The 13,588-nt window shown below is 39.5% G+C and overlaps 1 pseudogene; it reads right to left on the bottom strand.

The window, feature by feature from the left end:
• Positions 1-8,162: 8,162 nt before the first annotated feature.
• LOC129529046 (syncytin-1-like) lies at positions 8,163-12,520 on the bottom strand (annotated as a pseudogene).
• Between the last annotated feature and the right edge of the window lie 1,068 nt (positions 12,521-13,588).

Genomic DNA, 13,588 nt, shown 5'->3' with positions numbered 1-13,588 from the left:
GTACTGAGGACACTTCTGAGCACATAGACAAGAATTTTTAGAATCAGGGGCATTATCTAGAGGCGCTTTCTCAGGGAACCCTTTTGGGTCAGCAGTCCAGGATGTTTAGAACTCATCGATATGCAGAATGTGGAATTAGGAAAGGATTTTCTTGTTGTACTGGAACTACTCTGTTCTTTAGTATATCTTCTGTAAACTAACAACTAAATTTTGCATAGTAAAACATTGCACATAATAAAGTATAATTGAACTTAAGCAGAATATAAAAATAGTATGCAATTCTGCTACCTAGTACAGCCACAATTTTTGCATATATTTCAAGATGTATATTTTTTACTACCACAAAATGGGAATAAATTAGACATGCTTTTTATATTTAGCTTTTTTCACTTCATATTTTCTGAGAATCTGGTCACATTAATAAACATAATAAATACACTAAAATATGTACTTTTTAACAGTGTATCCTATTTTATGATCAAAACATCATTTGTTTTGGACATTTTACTCATTCACTTATTTTGGCAAATATTTATCAGTTACCTGCTATATGGAATGCACTGTTCTAAATGCTGGGTTTATGATTTGAACAATATAAACCTCCTGCCCACCAGATGCTTAAATTCTAGTGAGGAAATGCTTCCTTGTTTCCTATCAAGACTCACTTCAGCGATCTCAATGGGGGAGAATTGCCCTCCAGGAGCTATCTGTCTCCAGTGAACAATGCACAATGTCTGGGGAGGTTTTTTAGTTGTCGCAACTTGCTGGCCATGTAGGAGTAGGAGACTCAAGGGAGAGTTTGCTACTGGCGTCTAGTAGGTAGAGACCAGAGTGGCTGCTAGACACGCCACGATGTACAGGATAGTCCCCCAAAATTAAAAAAAATATCTATAATATATATTATGTATATAATTATGTAATATATTCTAAAATGTCAATAGTGCCAAGGCTGAGAAACACGGCTCTACTTTGAGGTAATATATTTTTAGTCGAAAGAAACACACTTACAATTTAAGATCCTTTTGTAGACATCTTAATATGTCTAGACGCTTTGCTAAGAATTGTGTTCTCCTTACTACCTCTATCAACCTCTTCAAGTCCAGAGGCATCCAGATACAAAATACTCTTTAAACAAAAACAGGAATGTTAAATAATAGAATTTTAAGCACCGAAAAATTGACAAGGATGGTGAGTGGGTAGAGAAATTCAAAAGGACTTGTTATTTTAGTATTCATCTTTTGGTGTCCATTTAGTACCCTGAATTGTGATTCTGAAAGTGGGGACATTGTTTGAAAGTTATGGTGTGGTAAGTATAATTTCATAACAAGAAAACGAACTCATGTCCTCTTTTTCCTTATTTTTGAGACTTTTTTTGAAATTTCCTTCAGAAGAAGAGTATCCACCTGAATGTAAAATCAATGTTTTACATTTTAATGAAGAATAGTAATTTCATATGTACTTTGAACATATTTTTTTGACCTCAATAGAAAGGGGACTGATAGTTTACAGAAGATGTGGTGAAATTACACAGGTTATGAACATATGCATGTTCACATTTTATAAACTTATGTATGCAGGTAGGAATGATTTATGGATATATAGTTTGGTAGACATCGATGCATCTTTGTAATAAAGTCCACCCTAAAACTTTGTTTTTGTAGGCCGGGTAGGTGGGGGGTGGGTAGTGTAGGGAAAATTAAGTCAGAAGACAATATTAACACAACTAGTATAAAATTTTTTTACAATCTGTCAAAAATTATGCCTTACAAGAATTTATCATTTTCACTTTGTTTGCCAACAGCTGGTGACTTCTTACATTGCCTTTATTGATTTTAAAACATTTTAACATACACAGTTGAGGCGTCTGTGAGTAAAAGTCAATTACATAAACACAGAAAGCCACCATCATAATTTAATAGTGGGATATATTTGGGAATAGGAGTTGCTATGCCATATTCCTTTGTGTCAAAATACATATTTTTGAATGGTAAACAATTCTATGTAATTATGGGGTACAATACATAAGAACCATAAAATGAATACTTCATAGTACAAAATAGTCAAGTAATATTCTCTATTCTCCACTTCACTGTGGTCAGTAACATTGCTATGATGGAGTTCTTATATGTAACATATAACACAGCCTTTCTAATTTTTCAAACCTAAAAAATTCAGTGTTATGCAGTAGAAATCTCTACTATTCAACTACCTGAATTGATCATTCTGTTTTCTAGAGAAATAGTGTATTTTATGGCTAATGAAATAGCATGCACTTATCCTCTAAAACTGAGTGTATTCTTGCATATTTGCACTTTATATGAGCTTGATGTTGTAGAATATGACATTGGCAAGTTGTTTATATTCTCTAAGGCTCATTTTTTCCCAACTGTGAAAAAATTTAATGGAAAGAATTGTATACATTTCTCAAATTTGTTATGTTTATATAAACTACAATAAATGAAACACTTTGGCACACTCAGGAGTGTATAGACTAGAAGTACAGCCATATAGTTATTTTTCTTTAAAATAAAGTTGTAGATTGTTTGCATTAAACTGATACGTATCAGCTCTAATAAATCTCAGAAGCACTATGCTGATTCTTCAGCAGGGAGAGAGCAGGGAGGGGGTTGACAGGGCAAGACATTTCAAGAGAACTCTAACTATGTGGGTAATGAAGTAGGACGGTAAGTTTCACAAGTAAATGTTACATTATTTTTTGTAATTTGTTACATGCCTTCATTAAAAAATATAATTGAGTATCCAATTGAGCCTACTCCCTAATTAGTGATCATCAGAAAATGGGGTTATTCTCAAATATTTCTGGCATCTTTATTTCCATAATGCACAGCACCTTTCACTTCATTGGTACCCCCATGAACAAAGTTTTAGCTCAGTGCCTGTATTTTTGTAGGACTATGGGTGAAGCTTAAAATGTTCTTCATATATTGTTCTCTGTGTCTATTTACTCAGTAATTTTTATACCCAACAAGATGATTTTCTTTGTTGACTGCCATTGTAAGGTTTTCCCCCTCTGTTTATCTCTGTAGCTGTGTGCTTATCTATGTGTTTACCTTTTGTAATGCCCCACAAAAGCTCTTGTCAAGCAGGAGAAATCATTATGTATTTTTAATATAGCGAGAGAGAATAGTGAGATTCTTGTCAGTCACCCAGCTATGGATGGGAGGTTTCTGGAATTTCAAGTCTATGAGTTACCTCCAATTCACATATGTTTGAAACCTTTGCTAGACCTTATTTACAAGTTTCAGAAAGGTCTGTTTTAGATTGGCCACAGTACTGGTTAAAAAAGAAAGATCTTTGCAGAATCCAAGTATAATGCTTATAATATTAGAGAAGATTAGCTTCAAGCTAATGTTTTTAATCTCTATTTTTTTCAAGCAGTTCCTCAAATAAACATTTGACTGATTGACAATTAGTAGGTGTTACCTGCTAGTTTGAAAACGAATTTTAATTTAACCTTCACATTGTTGAAGAAAAGTATTACCACTCACTCAATAATTAAATTTAATTGGTCTGAGGATTTAAACGCTGTCTGGACACCAAACATTTTAAATGGTGTATATTTCACTACTTTAAATCAACTCCTGAGACCACAACTACTAAATATATTTAATCAGCTTGTGCTATGCCTCTATAAGAAAGTGAATTTAATAGCCCAATTGCTGATATTTGAAAATGAAAATCAAAACCAAACGTAAAACAATATGTTTTCTGTACTGAGTTCTGAACTGTACATATTATATTTTTTATTCTAGAGCTTGACTATCTGTACTTTTTTCTTACCTGTCTTTTAATCAGTGCCATCATCAACTGTCTACCCATCATAATATCGACCATTTATTAAACATATTCCATGTTTCAAACATTCAGGCAAGTTTTTTTAATCTGCATTAAAATAAGCCTCACAATGCTATTTCGCTAAAAATCTTTTTTTTTATTATTATACTTTAAGTTCTGGGATACATGTGCAGAACTTGAAGGTTTGTTACACAGGTATACACGTGCCATGGTGGTTTGCTGCATCCATCAACCCATCATCTACATTAGGTATTTCTCCTAATGCTATCCGTACCCTAGCCCCCCACCCCTCTAACAGGCCCCGGTATCTGATGTTCCCCTCCTTGTGTCCATGTGTTCTCATTGTTCAACTCCCACTAATGAGTGACAACATGCGATATTTGGTTTTTTGTCCTTGCGATAGTTTGCTGATAATGATGATTTCCAGCTTCATCCATGTCCCTGCAATGGACATGAACTCATCCTTTTTTATGGCTGCATAGTATTCCATGGTGTATATGTGCCACATTTTCTTAATCCAGTCTATCATTAATGGACATTTGGGTTGGTTCCAAGTCTTTGCTATTGTGAATAGTGCCGCAATAAACATATGTGTGCATGTGTCTTTATAGTAGAATGATTTATAATCCTTTGGATATCTACCCATCAATGGGATTGCTGGGTCAAATGGTATTTCTGGTTCTAGATCCTTGAGGAATCGCCACACTGTCTTCCACAATGGTTGAACTAATTTACACTCCCACCAACAGTGTAAAAGCGTTCCTATTTCTCCACATCCTCTCCAGCATCTGTTGTTTCCTGACTTTTTACTGATCACCATTCTAACTGGCATGAGATGGTATCGTATTGTGGTTTTGATTTGCATTTCTCTAATGACCAGTGATGATGAGCTTTTTTTTCATATGTTTGTTGGCTGCATAAGTGTCTTCTTTTGAGAACTGTCTGTTCATATCCTTTGCCCACTTTTTGATGGGGTTGTTTGTTGGTCTTTGTCAACAAGAATAATTATTCCAAAACAATTATGTACTCTTCCTTATTTTTATTTTTTTTTAAACCTTTGTCATCCTTTACCTCCTTGAATAAGCACATAGTTTACTATGGCACACATATCCACATTGCAATGCTCTATTCTCAACATAAATGTATTTTCTTTTAGAAAATCTCTGTTATTTAATTTGATAATATGCAGACAGAAACCTAGCCATGTTGAAGCTTGTGGAACCCTTTTTGAGTAGTTTTATCTGCATTTGGAGAGAAGTGGGGTCATGCTGAACTCTCTCTCTTCTGTAACAGAGAGTTTGGGCATTTCTCTCAAATGCAACCAAAGAAAGTTAATAAGAAGAGTGAGCTGATTCATTATGACTTTGGGAAATCTCACTACTGTGTGGAGAATATAATACAATATGAGAATAGGGAAGTCAGTCAGTTAAGCTCCATTGAAAAGGGTGACCACAGAAGTGGCATGTGTTTCAACTAAATTGGTAGCAATGAACACAGATGAAATAGAGTGACTTGAGACATATCAATGCAAAAGATTGCATATTGCTAATCTTTGTTTGTAGACTGCCATTCTCAACCACTTTGGCAGGCCATTTTAATTTCAAAGACCATGTATCTTTATTTAAAAGGTTTATTTTTATACCATTGGGCCAAATTCTGTGGCAAAGTAATGCACAGAAATGTGGCTTCCTTACAATCTTAGGGTCATTAGAAGAGAGAAAGGCTCTTTAACAAATATTTTCTAGAAGCCAATTCTACTAGTTTCATATCAAAGTCCATTGTTATCCATAAAGCATAAAAATGCCAATACATTTGATCTCGATATTCCAGTACATAGGCTCTATGTTTGTGCTGAGCCCCTGTGTATAATTTTCTTAAAAATTTTATAAGTGGAAAGCATCAAGCCACTTCCTCACCCATCCTATGTGTTAAAATCAATGTTGTAACAGGCATCCTTGGATCAGATACCTTCTGGCTCTTGCTGTCTTTGTTGCCTGCATGCTGGAAGATAAGGATTTGGCCAACTAGCAAGGGATTGCATAGGGGAGCTCACAGGGTCTCTTTCCTGCTTGGCAGTGTTTGAACACTTGGTGTCATTACGTGAGTTATCATCAATCAGCAGGCAGCTGCTTTTAGGAATTCCAGCCGGTTAGCAAACATTTGCACTTGTGGCTTCCTCCCTGAGCGTGCTGGACCCGGGGCCCGTCAGACAAGAGAACTGCACACACAGTCACTGCCTGCTGCTCAGGACCACTCAAACAGCTGTTCCAGCTGGTGTTGAGATGCTCACCTGGCAGCCCTGTTGGAGTTTGGAGGGAGATGTGCAGATTAGGGTCTGTTTGCTCAACACAAAGGGCTTTCTGTGAAAGGACTGTGAGGAGGTAGTGGAGAGAACAGAGGAGCTGAGAATAAATCTAACAAAACATTCCTTAATAAAATAAACCAGGTGATTGCAGACACAGGAGTGTCACAAGACCATCCTAACACAAAATGCAAAAAAAGACAAATAAAAACCATTTGGATCCTGATGGAATGACAGAGGCTAGCTAGCTGTGTTAAAGGAAAAGGAAGCAAAAACACTCACTCTATAGCCAACTAAAAAACACTCATTAGCATATACCATGTGCCCAGCCACCTGAGAGGTGCAAAATGGAGAGTTACGACTCAACAGGCCAAGAGATTTCAATTTTTTTGAGCAGATAAGACAAACACATGGGAAGCAGGTAGGCAGAAAGATGGCTTCCTATCACAAGCTGAAATTTAATGCATGTATCTTTTAAGGGGGAATGAGAATTGGGATTTTCTAACTAGGTAATTTTCTGTGAGGGAGGTTCTCCAGGCCTCTCAGCAGACGCAACTGTGCAACTCCTGAGTTTAAAAGCCGGGGTGAGAGGTTTGCAGTGAGTCCAAATAAGTGTGAAATGTGCCAGGTTTTAGAGTGTGGGCACCAGAATTCCTTGGGAGCTTTGAAAGACTTCACTGAAAGAGAATCACACAGTTGTTACAATGAAGAGTGTGAGATAGGCCTGAAATCTGAATTTTAAGCAAACAGCTCGGATGTTTCTAATATAGTTAGCTTAAAGCCTTTACCCTGAGAAACACTGCTTTAAAGATGCAAGGAAGCAAAGGAAATTCAGACTAAAGTTTTCCTGTATTACAAACTTGCAGCTGCTCTGTGATGAATTCATGGAACTGCATTCAAAACTGTGTTGTTTGTTTATGTGCATTGCTTTCTTGGGGGACAATGTTTATAAATTTCACTCTACTCCTCAAAGAGTTTGTCCACATTTCCACTCTCAGAGTTAATAATCTCTAAAGGTCTTGTCTTTTCTTTTTATTTTCTTTTCTTTCCTTTTCTTTTCTTCTTTCTTTCTTTCTTTCTTTTCTTTCTCTCTCTCTTTCTCTCTCTCTTTCTTTTGTTCATAAAACCACTTGTTCAATTTCTGCATCCTGTATCTAAACCTGGAAAATTCATTCTACTTACTTCTGTGGTTTCTACTTTTGTCATATCCTCTCCAAAGTTAAGAGTGCAACAAATCACTACAACTGCTGGTCTTTCAAAACCTAGACATTTACTTACATTATAGGACTCATCACATTCCATTATGATTAGTTGCTTTTCCCCATGGAAATCTGAGGAAGCAAAGCGCAGGGATTATGCCATAGAATTACTTTTGCTGTTTTGTATAACCATCAGCAAACATGGGTGTGGTGCACAGAAAGTATTCAATTCATAATTTCTAATAGCTGAACAAATGAATATGTGTGTATGCTTAATATTGAGAAAGAGAGAAATGCAGAACTGAGGACATTTGTTCTGTTTTCTTCTTTTCATCTGAAACTATAATTCAAGAATAGTTTGGTGTTTAAAACAAACCAGGGTCAAGAGGCTTTAGTAACCTAGCTAAGGTTTTTTGTTTGTTTGTTTTTGTGTTTGTTTTTGTTTTGTTTTGTTTTGTTTTTGTGGTTGCAAGATTTAATAGAGTGAAGACATAGCTCCCATAGAAAGGGAGGGGACCCAAGGAGGGTAGCCCTTGCCGGCTCGAATGCCTGGGTTTATATCCGGATCATTGTCCCACCTTCTGTGCTCTCAGGCAATAGATGATTGGCTATTCCTTTACCTCTTGTTTTTGCCTAATTAGCATTTTAGTGAGCTCTCTCTACTATCCGATTGGTCGGGTGTGAGCTAAGTTGCAGGCCCCGTGTTTAAAGGTGGAAGCAGTCACCTTCCCAGCTAGGCTTAGGGATTCTTAGTCGGCCTAGGAAATCCAGCTAGTCCTGTCTCTCAGTGCCCCCTCTCAACAGGAAAACCCAAGTGCTATTGGGGAGGTTGGCTGATGACCGCTCTAACTGCTTCCTGCTGAATTGGGGCATAGTAGGTGTTGTGCAGTTGAGATTTCCTCAGGAGGGGTGCCTTTGATGTCATCAACATCAGAGCATGGGCTAGCAGGCTGGTCCAGGGGTCCATGGTAGATTTAGTCATGGACTGCATCTGGGGCTCCATTTGAAGAACGATTTGTAGCTTTACAGCTTCAATTTTGGAAGAGACAAACTTAACAAGGAGGTTAAAGATACAGGGTACAAAGAGGAATAACAATATTATAGCTGCTAGAGGTCCTAAGAAGGGAAGAATCCAGGGCATCCATTGGCTGACAAGTCCCCAGGGTCCGGTGTTTTGAAGCTCCTCTGCTCTACCTTGTATTTGATCTCAAATTTCTTTAACTTTCTCTGTGATGATTCCGGATTGATTAACATAATAACAGCATTCTTTCCCTAAAAATAGACAGGTTCCCCCTCTTTTGGCGGTTAGCAAGTCTAAAGCTCTTCGATTTTGAAGAACTACTGCTACTAGGGAGTTAAGTCGATCTTGCAAGGTGACTAGGGAGTCAGCAACCTGTTCCATGTCACCATTTAGTTCTTGAGATAGTTTGTAGTAGAACTGAGTAGAGGTTGTGATACCGCCAATGCCAGTACCTAATCCGCCTAACCCTCGTGCTCCCACAACAAAAGTAAGAATGGGTACTCTTTTGTTGCGGGGCTTAGGTACGACATGATTGTATAAATCCTGTTCAGTGTAGATGGTCATAGGGGGCACTAAGAATGAGAGGAAGCATATAGATTCTGATGAGCCCTTCAAACAACGATAGGCTGAGGTACCACAGACAAAAAATATTCCTGAGGGTAGGCAGACTATTCGTGTGGGATGACTTACCCACCTGATGCATTGGGAGTTGGGTGTGTCTATGGTATTGCTAAATTTTACACAGGTGAGGTTTAAGGTATGGGTTATTTCCAGATTGGAAACAAGAGGTCCTATTAAATGGAAGTGGTGTTTATTCTGTGCTGAAGTTGTTCCATTGTTCAGGTACAAGGATTGAAATGTATGGCCTGAAGTACAGGGGGAGGAACATCCAACAGTTAGTAGCGTTTTGGGCCAAGACCTCATGGAGCCCAGTGAGGGTGGTATTAAATAGGCTGACCAGGTGAATATGGTATGGAGGGTTTCATGTAGTTTTGAGAGATCTAGTCCTTTGTAGGAGCCAGGGGTGCTACGTACCTGGGTCAGTCGGGAGATTACTTCCTTTACGTGTTTTTCTCTTGCCTGATCTTGAACTCCACCCCCATCAGACATACCAGTATGGGTGAAGTAAGTCCAACAGACAGTGGCTCCAAGTCCTCCAGGACAACTAAGATTAATCATTTTCCCTGTCCAATAATGAGTATTTGCATGCATGCAAAGAGTGGCAGAGTTATAGCAGTTGTGGGCCATATGTGTGTGGGCAGTGAAGGTAGGGGCTCCCGTCTATTTCCCTTTCCTTTCCTTTCTGATGGCCCTGGCAGTGTAAGACTGCCACCTCTTTAGGTTTCTGTACAGACAGTAATAATTTCCTAATGGCTTCCTGATGTTTGATAAGTGTTCCCTTGGAAGTTAGGAATTCCCTTTCTCTCCATATTGTTGCATGGGCATGGAGGACTAGGTAAGCATACTTAGAGTCTGTATATATATTTACCCTTTTTCCTTCTCCTAATTCTAGTGCCCGAGTGAGGGCTATTAGTTCCACCAGCTGAGCACTAGTTCCTGGAGTGAGGGGATTTCTTTCAAGTATTCCATTATCACTGACCACTGCATACCCCACTTTTTGAAGTCCTTTTTCTACAAAAGAACTTCCATCAGTATATAAGTTGAGGTCGGGATCAGTCAAGGGAACCTCTAGAAGGTCCCTTCGAGCAGCGTAGGTTTGAGCAATCACCTGTTGACAGTTATGTTCTATCTTTTCTTCATTGTCTGGAAGAAATGTGGCTGGGTTAAGAGTTGCACAAGTGTGCAGTCACAGCACTAGCCCTTCAAGTAATAGAGCCTGATATTTAAATAAATGGTTGTCTGACAGCCACAAGTCTCCTTTAGCAGTGAGTATGCAGTTCACATCATGAGAAGTCCACACAGTAAGATCTCTTCCCTGTATTATTTTAACTGCTTCAGATACTAAGACTGCTACTGCCACCACTACCCGTAAACAATGAGGCCAACCCTTTGCCACTACATCAATTGCCATACTCAGGTATGCTGTGGGTTGCAAGCTCATCCCTCAGACCTGTGTAAGGACTTCTAGAGCTATTCCTGTTTTTTTCTGTGACATATAAAGAAAACTCTTGCCCCGTTGGCAAGCTTAACACTGGGGCTTGGGTTAGGGCCTTCTTTGGTGCCTGGAAAGCCACTTCTGCTTCAGGTGTCCATCTTAATAAATGGGTATTGGCTTTCTGAGTTTCCTTAATTAGTGTATATAATGGTCTGGCTATTTCACCGTACCTGGGAATCCATACTCGGCAGAAACCTGTTATGCCAAGGAATCTCTTAGTTGCTTTAGGGTTTTGGGATAAGGATAAGCCAGTAAAGACTGGATATGTTCCTCACTGAGGGCCCTGGTCCAATTGGATAATTTTAGCCCTAAGTATTTAACCTGCTGTGAGCAGAGCTGAGCCTTTTGTTTGGAAACCTTGTAGCCACAGGTCGCGAGGAAATTTAAGAGCACTTGGGTGGCTTGATGGTACAAGGTTTCTCAACGGGATGCTAAAAGTAAATCACTCACGTACCTAAGGACAAGAGTGTCCAGGTATGAGAACTGGCTCAAGTCTTGGGCTAATGTATGGTGAAATAGATGGGGACTATCCCTGAACCCTTGGGGTAAAACAGTCCAGGTGAGTTGAGACGTTGGGATTGAAGGAGCTTCAAAGGCAAACAAGAATTGAGAGTCAGGATGTACAGGGATGCAGAAAAAGGCATCCTTAAGGTCCAGGACTGTAAACAACTCTGCTTCCTCTGGTATTTGGGAAAGCAGAGTATAAGGGTTAGGTACAGCTGGGTATAGAGGGACAACGGCCTCATTGATAATCCTGAGATCTTGCACCAACCTCCACTGTCCACTGGGTTTCTGTACTCCTAAAATTGGAGTATCGCAGGGGCTATTGCCTGTTTTTACTAGGCCTTGCACTTTTAGGTCCTTAACAATCTTTTGGAGTCCTTGTTGGGTCTCAGGTCTAAGGGGGCACTGCCTTTGGTAGGGAAAGGAGGCAGAATCCTTTAGTTTAACTTGAATAGGATGGGCATTCTTTGCTCGTCCATATTTTCCTTCTGTTGCCCAGACTTCAGGATTAATTCCTTCCTTAAGCAGGGGACAACAAACAGGTGTTCCTTCTCCTATGTTCAGGTGTATAATGGCCCCTGCTTTTGCTAGAATGTCTCTCCCTAACAAGGGAGGGGGGCTTTCAGGCATAATTAGAAAAGCATGTGAAAAGAGTAAAGTTGCCCAGTCACAACTTAGTGGCTGGGAGAAATTTCTAGTGACTGGCTGTCCTAGGACCCCTTGGATAGTGACAGATCTGGAGGACAGCTGCCTGGGACAGGACAGTAAGACTGAGAAGGCCACGCCAGTGTCCAGGAGACAGTTAGCCTCCTGGCCTTCAATGGTCAAGCATACCCGGGGCTCTGTGAGAGTGATGGCATGGGCTGGCACTTGCCCCGGGCACCCTCAGTCCTGCTGCCTAGTGAAGGTCTTTACAACGTAGTATATTCAGCTGGAATCATGGCACCTTCCCTTCCAGTGATGCATGGTGTCAGGTAAAACAGGGCTCTATCATCAAATATGACATTAATACAATTACCAGTTACAGCAAGACCCAATGTGGAGAGGTTTGTTTCTGCAATGGCATAACTAACTCCACCTCATAATGGGAGAGGCAGCTAAACATTCGTGCTCCCAACTTTGACGGTTGTCATGCAGAGACCTCCCTGGTGGAGGAACGACTGCTAGTAATCATCACTGCCCCCCATGCTTTCCTCAGGCCTGCAAGGCATGCTTCCTCCCCCACAAGCCCTGTGTTTTCCCCAAAACACATTTATTTTCAGCTGTGGAAGAAACTTACTTTCCTTCAAACAGAGAGCTGCTTCTGGCTGGGGGCTTTTAGTGGATGACCAAGAGCTATAAAAAACTCCTCATCCCCTTCGCCTGTAATCTTGGATTTTCAATCACTCTGCTGCAGCATTAGAAGCCTTCAGATTGGCAGGAGCAATGACTACAAACCATGTTTGCAGTCACCAAATAATGAGGCTGTTTGTGAGACTGACAAGAGTACACTTTATCGGCACTGCTTCTATCGTGCGTTTGAGATTGCATTCACATTTCCAGAGAGGAATAAAAGAAACCATCTCGGAAATGTTGGGGGCCCCATGTAAAAAGACAGCTGTTCTCCTTACAGTTGAGAGACAAATGGCTGTAATTGCAGCCCTGTGTGTCACAGATATTTCTACTGAAGCCGATGATGGTAGAATTCTGGGGAGAGCATTACTGTGGGTAGAAGAGACAGCTGAATGGGTCACTTGAGAAAAGCTAGTAGTAGCTGATAGAGTTGAAGATGGCTCTCAGTCCAGGAAATAAGTGTCTTATAATAGAAGAAGCAAGAAGTAATTAAATTGGATAAAATTGGTGGTTATTGAACTTTAGTATCTATTTGTTGATTTTTTTGTTTATTAATTTGCAGTACAATTGGCTAAAATGCTTTCCATTATTAATTTGTTTTATATCTTTGATTTGTTTTACAACTGATTGTGGTTGTTGTGATTGTTTATTAACCAACAAGTGACACAGCAGAAATTTCTTCAGATTTAAGGATCTGGCAGGCTAATCTATCTCAGGTTAGTGTTTTTAATTGATTAATTAATTAATCCACTCATTCACTTTAAAAATTCAACATGTATTTACTGAGCACTTCTGTTGTCAGATTTCCTCTAGATACTGTGAATACATATGGGAATGAGATAAGCATAGGCCTGACTCCAAAGATGTCACCTTATCATCAGAAAAGACAGACAACAAACATGTAAGTTAGCATAATTGCTAGGAAAAAAATAAAACAGGGGATGTGATAGTGACTGGGACTGGGAGGGCACTTGAATAGTCAATGAAGGTTCTTCTTAGAAAAGCTGAGATCTGAAAGGTAAGGAGGCAGCCATATGATGACCTAGAGAAAAAATTTTAAATCAGAAGAAACTGTAGCAAACTCAGTCTGCAGGATGGTTATGAACTTGAAGAACTCAAAGAAGAGTACGACACTCCGTATGACTGGACAGAGTGATCTAGAGAGTAAGTTGTATGGGATAAGGCTGAGAGTGGGGCAGAAGCTGGATCATATAGATAGGGCTTATAGGTCATGGCAAGGGGGCTTGAGTTGTGCAACAAGTGAGATGAAAAACCAGTAGGGGATTTTAAGCAGGAAA

The sequence above is a fragment of the Gorilla gorilla genome, chromosome 21 (assembly GCF_029281585.2).
Source record: "Gorilla gorilla gorilla isolate KB3781 chromosome 21, NHGRI_mGorGor1-v2.1_pri, whole genome shotgun sequence".
Lineage (NCBI taxonomy): Eukaryota > Metazoa > Chordata > Mammalia > Primates > Hominidae > Gorilla > Gorilla gorilla.
This window is presented reverse-complemented; position numbering and strand designations above follow the sequence as displayed.